Genomic DNA, 13,368 nt, shown 5'->3' on the forward strand with positions numbered 1-13,368 from the left:
AAGGTGAAAGTGGAGAGTGAAAAAGTTGGCTTAAAGCTCAACATTCAGAAAATGAAGATCATGGCATCTGGTCCCATCACTTCATGGGAAATAGATGGGGAAACAGTGTCAGACTTTATTTTTTTGGGCTCCAAAATCACTGCAGATGGTGACTGCAGCCATGAAATTAAGATGCTTACTCCTTGGAAGGAAAGTTATGACCAACCTAGATAGCATATTGAAAAGCAGAGACATTACTTTGCCAACAAAGGTCCGTCTAGTCAAGGCTATGGTTTTTCCAGTGGTCATGTATGGATGTGAGAGTTGGACTGTGAAGAAAGCTGAGTGCCAAAGAATTGATGCTTTTGAACTGTGCTGTTGGAGAAGACTCTTGAGAGTTCCTTGGACTGCAAGGAGATCCAACCAGTCCATTCTAAAGGAGATCAGCCCTGGGATTTCTTTGGAAGGAATGATGCTAAAGCTGAAACTCCAATACTTTGGCCACCTCATGCGAAGAGTTGACTCATTGAAAAAGACTCTGATGCTGGGAGGGATTGGGGGCAGGAGGAGAAGGGGATGACAGAGGATGAGATGGCTGGATGGTATCACTGACTCAATGGACATGAGTCTCAGTGAACTCTGGGAGTTGGTGATGGACAGGGAGGCCTGGCGTGCTGCGATTCATGCGGTCATAAAGAGTCGGACACGACTGAGTGACTGAACTGAACTGAATTGAAAATAACCACTACCCTGGTGACTCAGTGGTAAAGAATCTGCCTGCCAATCAAAAGACACAGGTTCTATCCCTGGGTCAGGAAGATCCCCTGGAGAAGAGAATGGCAACCCACTCCAGTGTTCTTGCCCGGGAAATCCCATGGATAGAGGGATGGAGGAGCCTGGCCAGTCACTAAAGAGGCAGACATGACTTAGTGACTAAAGAACAACAAAATAACCAGACAGTCATTACTATATTCTACTGGGGTAAAGACAAGAGAAACTGCCCAGGGGAATGGAATAGACTTTACAGAAAGAGACTGAAGTTATTTAAGGACTTGATGTAAGGTGACTGGGTGTCAGCACAAGGCTATTAGAAAGAATCACTATTTTACAAGTATCATCTAAATCCTGGGACATCAGCATGGATCAGAATTAGCTTATATCCATATTTTTCACACCATGTACTACAATACATTTCAAATGGGCCATAAAAAGCCAGAGTAGGAAATGGAAAAGCAAATGTGTTTCAACTGTGATGAGGAGAAAACATTTTGACTATTGATGAAAGAGATATCAGGGACAGGATGGATGGATCCAAATGTGTTGTTAAAAGCCTTTTGTGCCACAGAATGTAATAAAGCCAACACAAAAACGAAAGCCACAGAAGAGGGGGAAATATACGTGGCAAATAAAGCTTTCTATCCAAAATAGCTAAGGAATTGATGTAACTATAAAAGGCCAGGATCCTGCTCCTTTTTTGAGAAGCAGTCAAAGGAAATGAGTGGATAGTTTACACACAAAGCCTTACATCGAAAAATGACCAGCTCCATTATAAATCTTGAACTTGCAATATGGACAACTTTTATATTGCTACAAAAATCAATTTAAAGGCTAAAAGTTAATGTTTAATTATTCAAATTCCCTTGAGACTAATTTGGGAAAAACTACAAAACAATGCCTAGCCTTTGATTCTGTATTCTTTCTTTTAAGAAAATGTCTAAAGAAAATTATGCAAAAGGAAAAACATTATTTCTACCAGATCTTCATTGCAGTATTATTTAAATAGAAAGCAATAGATAGCAATCACTTGCATAGTGATTTCTTAGTACTCCTTGAAGCGGGGTCTTAGGCTCCTCTACAGCAGAATCATCTAGGAGGCTTGTCCAAATGCAGATTTGGGGGCCACGTTTCAGACCTCCTTCATCAGAATCTCTGAAGGGCACCTGGGAATATTCATTTTATCAAGCAGGCCAGATGACTCATAACTACACTGAAATTTAAGAACCACCGAACGGAAAGCAAACTGCAGACCACGGGAACATTGAGAGGACGAGACAGCGTTTCAGGTGACAGACCCTGTGCCTGCATAAAGCTGGATAGAAGGCTCAGTGATGACTGCAGAGGACTCAAAGCCCATGGGCAGCCCACGCCCCACGTGAGACGCCCACAGAGCAGTGGCCACAACAGGGTAAAATCGCTGATGCCCTTGGCGCTCGTCATGTTGTGTTTTGTTTTAGACAGTGTTTACAAGATTCATCGTGGTCATACAAGTTTTTCACTGATTCGTCAAACTCCCATGAAGGGCACTCGAAAAGTTAAGTGCTGTGTCTCATAGGGAACTCAGCCTGGTGTTCTGTGATGACCTAGAAGGGTGGGATGAGGGGAGGCTGGGAGGGAGGCCCAAGAGGGAGCGGCTATATGTATGCACATAGCTGATTCATGTCGATGGACAGCAGAAGCAAACGCAGCACTGTAAGGCAACTGTACCCCAGTTGAAAAAAACAAACGTTGACCAAGAATCTCCATGGTTCCTGCCTCGAGCCATTCCTGCCTGGATGTCACCCCCTCTCCCTTTCTTCCCTTGGACCCCAGCCTCTGGGCAATAACAGGCCCTTTCTGCCTTGGATTCGATCCAAAGCCTCACATCCCACTGACTGTCACCCCACTGCTTCCTTGGCTGTGTCCAGTGTTTGCGGCTGCGGGGATGTAGTCCTCTCATTAAGACACATTTTTGCAACAAACTGGGGGTGGGGGCAGGGAGAGCTTAGCAGGCAGCTTGTTGGAGACTGTTAGATATTCCCTTTTCAGGGTGAGGAAGGGAGACAGGTCTGATGGGGTGAGTTGCTAATGCAGTTCTGAGCATCTGTGGCTCCCAGGGGGCTTACTTCCCAGCGGGCTGATCCCCGAGGTACAGAAATGCCACTAGAGATCTGCTTCCCACAGAAGCCGCCTTCCTGGAACCAACATATCCATTCTTGCCCGGAGCCTTGGGGCTTCTTGCCAAGATCTATGGATGGTCACAAGAAACTGCTGTCTGGTCAAGGTTGGCCAACCTCCCTTAAGAAGGTTGGGCAAATGCCCAGGACACCAGGCGCCTGCGTGGGACGGGGGAACCCGTTATGGAACAGCCAGGGAATAGTGGGAGCCAGACTTTGCTCAGCGACATACTTAAGATTCGAATCTTGATGTTCTGCAGCCCCGAGGGAGTACAAATTCCTCCTTTCATACTAGCGCATGTGTTCCCTGGCCCTGAAATACCAGTCCTCACCCGAATCTGGCTATCTCACAGCTGTGTCCTCTAGGTGGTACCCAGTCTTGGGCATCCGTGTATGGTTCAGCAGAGGAGCTCCTTTTCCATGAAGGAGACCAGGCTGGGGAAAGACACCTGACTCAGGACACCAGAGTCGGTACTGGGAGTTGTCACTTTGTTCCCAGCCTCCATCCAACACCCTATAACCTCTCTGTCACCTTCAGCCCTTTTGGAGGTCTTTCCCACAGGTTCAGAAACCAGCCCAGAGGGTAGATTCTGTACTTTGCCAGCCTCTTGTGCAGTGAGCCAGCCCCTCAAGGGAGAGAACAGAGGAGCAGAAGCCGGAGGGGCGAGAGAGACACTATTGTGACTTTCAGAATGGACTTTTCATCTTCCATCCAGAAGCAGTTGAGTACCAAATGCTGTGCCAGGAAGCTACAACCGAGAACAGACAGACCCCCTGCCTTCATGGAAATTATAGTCTGGTGGAGGCGGCAGAAGATAAACAAGTCAGCAAAGTCACGAAATGACATTTATATTGTAATGAGTGCTCAGAAGGAAATAAACAGGTGCTGTGGTAGAAAATAAAGTGGAATTCTGTTTCAGAAAGGAGGGTCAGGGACGCCCCTGCTGAGTTGAGCCTGGGTGACCCGAAGCTGTTGACTGGGAACAGAACCTGCCAAGGGATCAGAAGGCCCTGAGGAAGAAAAGGGCGTGGTGGGTTCCAGGAACTGCAGGTTCATCAGTGCTGGGGTTCGCTGAGTGAGGGTAAGACCTGTGGCTTAAGATGCTTGGATGGACAGGGGCCAGACCAGTCAGGCCAAGTTGAGGAATTTGTATTTTTGTCTATGTAAAATGGGAGATCATTGAAGGCTTTTAACCAAGTGACATGATCTGGTTTAAATGTTCAAGCCGCACTGTGGCTGTAGGTCTGAGAATAGGCTTCAGGGGCTACAGTGGAAAAAATGAGAGCACTTAGGAACCTCTGCAGTGTCCAGGTGAGAGAGGATGTTGCATAGACTCGCTGGTGGAGTGGAGGGGAAGGGGTGGAGCTTGTTGGACCCTGGAGTGAGGGGTGGGGAGGAATTGAGACTGAATCTCAGACTTGCAGCTTGAGCCACTTGACGGTGGGTGGTGCCAGTCACCAAGGTGGGGAGGACCTTAAGAGGGAGGGCGACAGGGAGTGGGGGTTGGGGACAGGACGAGGTCCTCAGGCTTGTCCTGACTCCAAAGTCAAGGAAGTCATTACCCCATGTTCCTTCCCAGCCTCTCCTGTGAGAGGCTGTGAACCTCACAGGCTATGAACGAGGTCTGTGAACGTCGTTTTCCAGGCTGAGAGAAGCAGACTGGGCCCAATGAGTCAAGAGTCGGTGCTGAGAGATGACAACAAGGAGCCAGTTTGGGTCCTTCTGCACCCAGCCTGGCTCTCTCTTTCCTAGTCCAGCTATGAAACCCCTTCCCAAACACCTCGCCAAGGCCACTTTGAGGCACCTTGGTAACCACTCCCAGGACAGGAGGCTCTGGCTCCAAGATATTTTGTCCCATCCCTAGTGCTTTTTCCAGTGCCCCTTCCTGGTCAGCATCTAAAGGGTGGGGTGCTCTTACGCTGGGGCAGGAACCTAGGAAGCAGAGACAGGGCTGGGTGTTGGTTTCAGCTCCTACCTGGCTGGGCCCATTACTTCCCTTCTCTGAGAAATTTACATTTCTGACTACAAAATGGAACACAATCCCCCCTTTATTTTGTGTGTTAGTTGCTCAGTCATGTCTGACTCTATGACATGGAGTGTAGCCTGCCAGGCTCCTCTGTCCATGGAATTCTCCAGACAAGAATACGGGAGTGGGTTGCCTTTCCCTTCTCCGGGGGGAGGGGGTTAGGAATGGGGGCTTTAGAGTCAGGAGGACCTCAGTTCCAATCCCAGCTAGCTGTGTGATGTTGGCAGGTCAGTCTCTAAGCTGCAGCCATGTCACCTTCAAAAGGGAAACATTAAACCCCTTTCCTATGGGACTCTTGAGAGGATAAAATAAGATTATGGAGGCCAAGGGCCTTACTTACCCTTAGCATCACTGTAAATGCTCGCTGGTGTTATTGTGTTGCTGTTGAACATTGACTGATGAAGAACATCCATAAAGGGACAAGGACAGGTGCCAGTTTCCCTAAGACAGGTGGGAAATTATAGGATCTGGACAATGAGTTTTCATCTACATACGTCAAGTTTTAGACACACACACACTTTTAATCTGACCTCTGCAGAGTTAGGCAAGTCCAAGGTCAACTGAATATTACTTTGTGACTTCATTTTTGGTCTGTGCCTTAGTGAACTTACCTGCAAAATGCAAATAAAAATCATTTCTATCTCATGGGGTTGCTGTGAAACTTAAGTGAGTTAGCTTGTTAAACACTAAGTATATAAAGTGTTTAAAATAGTGTCAGGAACAGGCTCTTGTTCATATTTTAGTAGCAGCAGCAGCAGTGATGGTAGTGGTAGCAGAGTAGTAGCAATAGTAGCAGTAATGGTAGTAGAGAAGGCGATGGCACCCCACTCCAGTACTCTTGCCTGGAGAGTCCCATGGGTGGAGGAGCCTTGTGGGCTGCAGTTCATGGGGTCACGAAGAGTCGGACACGACTGAGAGACTTCACTTTCACTTTTCATTTTCATGCATTGGAGAAGGGAATGGCACCCCACTCCAGTACTCTTGCCTGGAGAATCCCAGAGACGGGGGAGCCTGGTGGGCTGCCATCTATGGGGTCTCACAGAGTCGGACACGACTGAAGCGACTTAGCATCAGTAGCAGCGGCGGCAGCTACAGTAACAGAAGCAGCAGTGGTAGTACCAGCAGTAATAACAGAAGTAGTAAAAGTTGTTCAGTCACTGAGTTGTGTCTGACTCTTTGTGACCCCATTGACTGGAGCACACCAGACTCTTCTGTCCCCCATTATCTCCCAGAGTTTGCTCAAACTCATGTTTATTGACTCAGTGATGCTATCTAGCCATCTTATCCTCAGTCACCCCCTTCTCCTCCTGCCTTCAATCTTTTCCAGCATCAAGGTCTTTTCCAATGATTCAGATGTGAGGACATCAGATGGCCGAAGTTTGGAGCTTCAGCTTCAGCCTCAGTCCTTCCAAGGAGTACTCAGGATTGATTTCCTTTAGGATTGACTGGTTTGATCTCCTTGCAGTCCAAGGGACTCTCAAGAGCCTTCTCCAGAACCACAGTTCAAAAGCATAAATTCCTCAGTGCTCAGCCTTCTTTAGCAGCAGTGATAGCAATAATGGTAGTAGCAGTATTAATAGTAGGAGCAGTAGGTTTTCATCAGCATGACTTAGGGTGAAATGTCTCTTTACTGTGGTAGATGCTTCCATTTTCTCATCAAAAGAAGAAATGAATCACTATTCACAGAACTGATAATTCTGGACAAAGGTGCAAAGCTGAAAGATTCATCCATCCTACTACATAAGAGCTTGAAGATGGATCTGGGAGCATGTGAAATTCAATAGTCACCAAACTCTAGGCATCAGAGGTGGATGTCTACAATGCTGTTTTCTCCAGGATAGGGCAATATGGGGAAAAAAATAACAACTAGTTGGTTTTTCTTAAATCTAAATTTACTCCATTTTTCAACTTTGAGATTTTCATCCTTCAGACATTTGGTGTTGAAATAGTCTTTCTTTCATAAAATGTTGGTGATAGTTTTTGGTGATGTGACTGTTTGATGATCCATACTGGTGGATGTGACTGGTGATGATCCATACTGGTTCATGAAACCCCAAATCTGAAAACCACTGGTCTTTTTTACAAATGGGGAAACTGAGATAAGGGGAAGGAGTGACTTGCCCAAGGTCACAAGTTTTGTGGTTTGTGACAGAGCCAGGGCTGGAACCTGAGTGTCCTGACTCCCAGGCCAGTGCTTTTCTCACTGGACTCTTCCGTGGCTCATTTAGGACTCTTTCACTTTCTTTTGCCTTAAGCAAAAGAGAAATTCAAAAAGACTTCCAACTAGAAAAAAGGAGAAATAGACTCTTGACAGGAAAAAAAGCTTTGAATGTTCATGAAATCACTGGAAATAGACCCCCATCACAACCAGAGGAGAGGAGTACATCATGACAACCAGCCAAGAGGAGATACCCCTCGTCCAAGGTAAGGAGCAGTGGCTGTGCTTTGCTGGAGCAGCCGTGAAGAGATACCCCACGTCCAAGGTAAGAGAAACCCAAGTAAGATGGTAGGCACTGAGAGAGGGCATCAGAGGGCAGACAGACTGAAACCACAATCACAGACAACTAGCCAATCTGATCACATGGACCACAGCCTTTTCTAACTCAATGAAACTAAGCCATGCCGTGTGGGGCCACCCAAGACGGACGGGTCATGGTGGAGAGGTCTGACAGAATGTGGTCCACTGGAGAAGGGAATGGCAAACCACTTCAGTATTCTTGCCTTGAGAACCCCATGAACAGTATGAAAAGGCAAAAAGATTGGACACTGAAAGATTAACTCCCCAGGTCGGTAGGTGCCCAATATGCTACTGGAGATCAGTGGAGAAATAACTCCAGAAAGAATGAAGGGATGGAGCCAAAGCAAAAACAATACCCAGTTGTGGATGTGACTGGTGATAGGAGCAAGGTCCGATGCTGTAAAGAGCAATATTGCATAGGAACCTGGAATGTCAGGTCTATGAATCAAGGCAAATTGGAAGTGGTCAAACAGGAGATGGCAAGAGTGAACGTCGACATTCTAGGAATCAGCGAACTGAAATGGACTGGAGTGGGTGAATTTAACTCAGATGACCATTATATCTATATCTAAGGACAGAAATCCCTTAGAAGAAATGAAGTAGCCATCATGTCAACAAAAGAGTCTGAAATGCAGTACTTGGATGGAGTCTCAAAAACGACAGAATGATCTCTGTTGGTTTCCAAGGCAAACCATTTAATATCACGGTAATCTAAGTCTATGCCCCGAACAGTAACACTGAAGAAGCTGAAGCTGAACGGTTCTATGAAGACCTACAAGACCTTCTAGAACTAACACCCAAAAAAGATGTCCTTTTCATTATAGGGGACTGGAATGCAAAAGTAGGAAGTCAAGAAACACCTGGAGTAACAGGCAAATTTGGCCTTGGAGTACAGAATGAAGCAGGGTAAAGACTAATAGAGTTTTGCCAAGAGAATGCACTGGTCATAGCAAACACCCTTTTCCAACAACACAAGAGAAGACTCTACATATGGACAGTACATCATGTGTACTATGCAGAGTACATCATGAGAAACGCTGGGCTGAAAGAAGCATAAGCTGGAATCAAGATTTCTGGGAGAAATATCAATAACCTCAGATATGCAGATGACACCATTCTTATGGCAGAAAGTGAAAAACTAAAGAGCCTCTTGATGAAAGTGAAAGAGGAGAGTGAAAAAGTTGGCATAAAGCTCAACATTCAGAAAACTAAGATCATGGCATCTGGTCCCATCACTTCATGGGAAATAGATGGGGAAACAGTGGCTGACTTTATTTTGGGGGCTCCAAAATCACTGCAGATGGTGACTGCAGCTATGAAATTAAAAGATGCTTACTCCTTGGAAGGAAAGTTATGACCAACCTAGACAGCATATTAAAAAACAGAGACATTACTTTGTCAACAAAGGTCCATCTAGTCATGGCTATGGTTTTTCCAGTGGTCATGTATGAGTTGGACTATATTAAGAAAGCTGAGCACTGAAGAATTGATTCTTTTGAACTGTGGTGTTGGAGAAGACTCTTGAGAGTCCCTTGGACTGCAAGGAGATCCAACCTGTCCATCCTAAAGGAGATCAGTCCTGGGTGTTCATTGCAAGGACTGATGTTGAAGCTGAAACTCCAGTACTTTGGCCACCTCATGCGAAGAGCTGACTCATTTAAAAAGACCCTGACACTGGGAAAGATTGAGGGCAGGAGGATAAGGGGACGACAGAGGATGAGATGGTTGGATGGCATCACTGACTCAATGGACATGAGTTTGGATAAACTCTGGCAGTTGGTGATGGACAGGGAGGCCTGGCGTGCCGCGGTTCGTGGGGTCGCAAAGCGTCAGACACAACTGAGCAACTGAACTGAACTGAACACAACCAGAGTTTCCCCTCTCTGGTTCAAAACCCATCATTAGACTTGCCCAGATTCTTAGCCTCCATCCCGCCCCACCCCTCCAACATACACACCCCGTCCCCCCACACACAAACACACATACAACACATTCATCTGCACCCTCATATACACACACACAGAGACTCCTCATTCTGATCAGTCCCTGAGGACCCAGACTTTGCCTCACTCACCCTGACTCACGCCTTTTCTCAGGAGGCACCAGCCTGGAATGTCTAATCTACCCCACATTAAACCCATCTCACTTCTTCCTCAGGGACAGAGTTACCTCCCTAGCAAAGGTCATCATAACACACTGTCCCCAGGAGCCTTTGAGACAGGACTTATTGGCTGAGTAGTTATGCCTTTCTGCATTTTCTTTACTGTGTTGTTGACAATCTGCACACATCCAGAGAACTAAAAATAAATAGCAGGAGGGCTGACTTGTTTGAAGCTGGGTCAGTGTTTATTTTCTCAAAGATTGAACTTCCTTGATGTGGATGTAAAGCTACATGAAATGGGCCTTGGATGCATGGACTGTGGTCTGTGTTTTAAATGTACAGACAGGGAGGATTTGCCCTGAAAATCTTAACTGTGGAATCCCTGTCTCACTCACCTTGCCCCACTCCCAGGTTAGGTCTAGGGCATGGGAGACACACTCCACGAATCTTCTACTTTGTCCCGGTGCTGCGATTCTACTTCTCCCCCTGCCTTGACACACTGAGCCAATGGACACCCTTCTCGAGGCCTTACTGTCCCCATCTGGCAAGTGGGTCAGTGAAATAGAATGGGGGGAACAATGGCAGAATATTGATCTTAACTGTTTTAGTGTCTTAAGGATAGAAGTGGTTTGTGACAAAAGAGAGATGAAGTCCTTTCTGGTGGTGATGACCTCGCCACAAGAACATGCCTCTCGCCAAGGATCTCCTTCATCCCTCTCCAGAATAGAAAACACAGGAATAAATGCCTGGTTCTTATTTCGTGGATGTGAAATGCCCAGGATGCTATTCAATCACCACCACTTTTAGCCATGCATAAACAGTAGTTTTGTGTGTTGGCTGCTCTACTGTCCTCTGCCAGGCTATGAGGAAAAACAAGCTTCCAGAAGGATGCTCCTTCAGATGGAAGCACCACTGAAAGCACCCTATGCCAAGGTGAATGGAAAACCATCCCAATAAACACATTTTGCATATGAAAAAAGAGAAAAAGACAGATGAAAAGCCAGTCCTCCAAGACCTTGACTCCCTTTCTTTCTTATTCTGCCCAGCTAGAGATTAAAATGCCTGGGCTCCAGCCCCCAGGCTCAAGACCCCTGGCAGTGAGCCCAGGTAACCACCATATGCTCAGAGCTATCTCTTCTGTAGGTTCCATCTACAAAGCAGTAACGCCAAGGAAAGGGCCATGTGTAACTTACTCCCTAAATCCTCAGTGCCAGCTTCTCCAGTAGGCTCAATAGACAAGGTTCCTAAAGTCCTGGCTTGGTTAATTTTATGTGTCAGCTTGACTGAGCCATGAGATGCCCAGATATCTGGTTAAACATTATCCTGGGTATGTTTGTGTTTCTGGCTGAGATTTGAATCAGTGGACCCATCGAGCAGACTGCCCTGTCCAATGTGGGTGGGCCTCATCCAATTTGTTGGAGGCCTAAATAGGACAAAAGAAGGCAGAACAGGGAGGCTTTCAAGCTCTCTTAGCCTGGGACATTGACTTTCTGTCTTCAGTCTCACACTCAGATAAGAACTTACGCCATTGGCTCTCCTGGTTCTTCGGGTTGTCAGCTGAAGCCTGTAGGACTCCTTGGCCTCTGTTACCACATGAGCTAACTGCTTACAATAAATCTCTTTGTATATTTATATATCTATATATCTCCTACTGGTTCTCTTTCTGTGGCGAACCCAGACTAATACAGTTACCAGTACTTTTAGGGGTCCATGAAAATGTTGCATTTTTTTTTAATCAGAAAGAGAAGACAAATATAATAAAATTGAATATACGAAAAAACTAGTCAAGGCTGAATTGTACTTGTCTTTATGCCAGTGTAGTCACAAAGTATAATTTTAAATATATTTTTGTAGAAGAATAGGCCTATAAGGGGACAAGTGCCTAAAGCCCAGGAAAGCCATAACATGACCCCACTCACCCTCCATAGTGCTCCATCCTTGAGGATTGGGGTCTTTTTATCTGGGAACCAGCATCCACCCATTGGTTCAGTGGGTTGACCAGGATGGTGTCTCTATGGTCTTGAACTGACCTTGAAGATGAGGTTATTTTGGAGTTGCCCTCTTGAGTTGTATCTATTAATAGAACTGTGTGTGTGTGTGGATGTGTGTGTGTGTGTGTGTGTCTAATAGGGGTGGGTCTAGCTGTGCAAAAGGCAGAGTAAACCAGAGCTAGGAATTTGATAGCAATAGCTTCTCCTTCAGAAGAGGTTGGCTGTAAGGAGCACCATCCCTGCCTCAACCCCGACCGGTTTTCCTCTGTGTCCTGTCCTGGTTCTTGTCTAATTAGGTTGACCTCTCTCTCCTAGAGACCAGGACTCAATATTTAGTCTCCAAGATATGTCAGATACTGCTCGGGGCAGAGATCAACAACACCATGCCGGTAGCCTTTGCAAGCAGTTTTCCCTGGTGGCTCAGACAGTGTAGAATCTGCCTGCAGTGTAAGTGACTTGGGTTCGATCCCTGGGTTGGGAAGATCCCCTGGAGAAGGGAATGGCTACCCACTCCAGTATTCTTCCCTGGAGAGTCCCATGGATGCAGGAGACTGGTGGGCTACGATCCATGGGGTTGCAAAGAATCAGACACGACTGAGAGACACACACACACAAAAAAGCCTGTAAACAAGCTGATGAAATAGAGTACCAAGTGCTATGGGAAGACCTGTTGTAATTCTGCCTGGGTGAGCCATGAAGACATCCCACAGGTGGGAACACTTGAGCAAGGCTCGGAAGTATGGTTGCAATTTTGACCACGGATGTAGCCTCAGCGGAGAGGGGGAGAGGATGTGTATCCTTCCATCTGCTTGGAGGGAAGAATTTGTGTGTGATGATGAGAAATGTGATAGAACTGAGAGCAGTTAACGTGAAATGAGCTCTGTCAGTTGTGAGCCCCAGATTACAACTCTGTCCTGTGACAGTGTAAAATGATTTCTTCCAGCTAAAAAACAGAAGCAAACGTAAATTAAGAGCACTCTGTCAGGAGTTCCCTGAGAGTCCCGTGGTTGAGACCTCGCCTTCCCAATGCAGGGAGTCAGATTTGATCCCTGGTTTGGGAGCTAAGATCCCACACATCTCAGGGCTGAAAAACCAGAATATAAACAACTGAAGCAATATTGTAACAAATTCAATAAAGACTTTTAAATGGTCCAGATTAAAAAAAAAAAAAAAGAAACTAAAAAAAGAGTTCCCTGTCATAGAAGACCTTCCACCACCACAAAGCATTCTGGGCCCTACAGCCTTTGTGATCACCTGCACTTTGACAGGAAATGAAGGGAAAGAAGGTCATGCCAACAGACAGCATGGCTCAGGCAAAGGGGAGGAGGGCCCGTGCCTTGGGGATGGCAGGTAGTTCTGCCAACTCAGAAGTGGAGTATAAGAATGACATGGCCCCAACCAAGGCCCTTGCCCAGATAAGGAAACAGGTACCAAGAAAATGGGGCTTCCCTGGTGTCTCAGGCATAGAATCTGCCTGCAATGCAGGAGACCCGAGTTTGATCCCTAGGTAGGGAAGATCCTCTGGAGGAGGGCATGGAAATCCCCTCTAGTATTCTTGCCTGGAGAATCCCATGGACAGAGGAGCCTGGTGGGCTACAGTCTGTAGGGTCAAAAAGAGCTGGACATGATGGAGAAAAGGATCATCCTTGCCTTCCCTGGGAGGAGGGTGGCCTCTTAACAATGAACATGATAAAGTAAGTGTCCAGAGTGTGTTTCTGAGGCTCTTGCTATAAACATCCTAACTGATTTAGGCACTATACATATAATATATATATAGTATAGTGTACTATGTGTAACAGAAAAAGGTTAGTCTGTGTTC

The 13,368-nt window shown here is 46.3% G+C and overlaps 1 pseudogene; it reads left to right on the plus strand.

Moving 5' to 3' along the window:
* Nucleotides 1–8,914: 8,914 nt before the first annotated feature.
* On the plus strand, nucleotides 8,915–13,093 carry LOC101905550 (small ribosomal subunit protein eS27-like; annotated as a pseudogene).
* The last annotated feature ends 275 nt before the right edge of the window (nucleotides 13,094–13,368 follow it).

Source organism: Bos taurus, chromosome 10 (genome assembly GCF_002263795.3).
Source record: "Bos taurus isolate L1 Dominette 01449 registration number 42190680 breed Hereford chromosome 10, ARS-UCD2.0, whole genome shotgun sequence".
NCBI lineage: Eukaryota > Metazoa > Chordata > Mammalia > Artiodactyla > Bovidae > Bos > Bos taurus.